Source organism: Kryptolebias marmoratus, unplaced genomic scaffold (genome assembly GCF_001649575.2).
Source record: "Kryptolebias marmoratus isolate JLee-2015 unplaced genomic scaffold, ASM164957v2 Scaffold219, whole genome shotgun sequence".
In the NCBI taxonomy this organism is placed as follows: domain Eukaryota; kingdom Metazoa; phylum Chordata; class Actinopteri; order Cyprinodontiformes; family Rivulidae; genus Kryptolebias; species Kryptolebias marmoratus.
In genome coordinates this window covers 2374-4435 of record NW_023665953.1, presented here as the reverse complement: position 1 = coordinate 4435, position 2062 = coordinate 2374, and the positions used below count along the sequence as shown (strand labels likewise).

Here is a 2062-nt window from a genome sequence, read left to right as displayed (position 1 = left end):
AAAAGCATCAATCTGTTCCACTGTCTGAATGAACTGAATGATGGTTCTCTAGTGGAGGAGATCCAACAGTCTCTGAGTTCAGGAAGTCTCTCCACAGATAAACTGTCTCCTGCTCAGTGGTCAGCTCTGGCCTTCATCTTACTGACATCAGGAAAAATTCTGGACCTGTTTGACCTAAAGAAATATTCTACCAAAAATGAGGCTGTTCTGAGGCTGCTGCCAGTGGTCAAAGCTTCCAAAAATGTTCAGTAAGTACAAATATATTGAAATGGTTCTAAATCAGTAAAATTTTAACTATATAATGTAATGACTCTAATTGGACCCACTTCTAAAGTGGATTGTTGACATTATAAAACATGACTGGATGCTACATCTTTTTTCTCCTGGAGCTCGTTAAATCACCAGAGATTTTTTTGGTCTTTAATCATGAAATGCAAAACTGACAATGATGTAGAGGTTGATGAATTAGTGTTTGCTAGGACTGCAAATATAAAAAGTTGACCAAGCTCCCTGTGACCTGGAATGGAGAAGTGGGTAAAGAAAATGGATGGATGGATGATGGTTGGAAAAGTTGACAGTAAAGTTGTTTGGAGACAGCAACAATCCACTTTAGCATAACACCCTACTGCTGCTCACAGATAGTCACCTCTTGTCTCAGTCTAACTTCCACAACTCTCTCCCAGATCATCAACTTAATTTCCTGTAGTTGCTACAACTCTGTACATCACCCTTGTTCTTAAAGATTGGCACCAACACACTTCTCCATTCCTCAGGTATTTTCTCACCCTCAAAAATGCCATTAAATAATCAAATTTAAAACCTCACTACCATCTCTCCTAGACATTTCCATATCTCCACTAGTATGCCATCAGGTCCAACTGCCTTCCTCTTCTTCATCCTCTTCAAAACTTTCCAGACTTCATCCTCACTAAACTTTTCCACTTCCTGGTCCACAGTTTCTACGACCTCTACTCTCCTTTCTCTTTCATTATCTTCATTCATCACCTTACAGTCCACAATTTCTCTCATGTTACCTCTTCTACACAGAATGTAGTCTACCAGCGTCTTTCTGCCTCCACTCTTATCACCCTGTGTTCCTCGCTCTTTTGGAAATAGGTGTTGACTATAGCCATTTCCATCCTCTTGGCCAAATCCACCACCATCTGTCCTTCCTGGTTACTTTCCTTGACACCATCACCTCCTCATCTTCTCTGTTTCCTTCCCCAACATGTCCACTCAGGTCTGCTTCGATCACCACTCTCTCCTCCCTGGGAATACTCTCTATCACTTAATCTAGATCCTTCCTGAATTTCTCTTTCTCCTCGATCTCACATCCAACCTGTGGACCAGAACCACTGACAACATTCAACATCAGACCGTCGACTTCTACCTTCAGACACATCACCCTGTCTGACACTCTTTCCATCTCATCCACATTCCTTGCTAACTCCTTCTTCAGGACCATCCTTACTCCATTTCTCTTCCTATCCACACCATGGTAAAACAGCTTAAGCTCTGCCCCGATGCTGTGAGCCTTGCTGCCCTTCTCTCTCCTACATCCTGTCCAACAGGACCAAATATACAAATTAGGCGATGATGTCATTTAACGACTTCTAACAGCTCATAATCTCACTCCAAGGTCAGATCAAAACTTGAGAGCCCTGTTTCTGATTCAACCCTCAACATTTATCTGGACTGCTGAGATCACGTCTTGATGAAGCCAATAGGACCACATCATCTGCAAAAAGCAGAGACGCAAGCCTAAGGTCACCAAAACGGATCCCCTCAACACCTTGGCTGTGCCTAGAAATTCTGTCCATAAACGTTTTGAACAGAATCTGTGACAAAGGGCAACCTTGGCGGAGTCCAACTCTCACCGGAAACGAGTCCGACTTACTGCCAGCAATGCGGACCAAGCTCTGACACCGGTCATATAGGGACCTAACAGCCCGTATCAAAGGGCCTGGTACCCCATACTCCCGGAGCACCCCCCACCCCCACAGGATTCCCTGAGGGACACGGTCGAACGCATTCTCCAAGTCCACAAAACACATGTAGACTG

General features: G+C 43.9%; 1 long non-coding RNA gene across 1 annotated transcript in view; it reads left to right on the top strand.

Moving 5' to 3' along the window:
- The first annotated feature begins 6 nt into the window (after window positions 1–6).
- LOC112450164 overlaps window positions 7–2062 on the top strand; it is a 4196-nt gene continuing 2140 nt past the window's right edge. Inside the window, exon 1 of the long non-coding RNA XR_003038707.2 lies at window positions 7–248. This is a non-coding gene — a long non-coding RNA (uncharacterized LOC112450164). The remainder of the gene's footprint in view (window positions 249–2062) is intronic.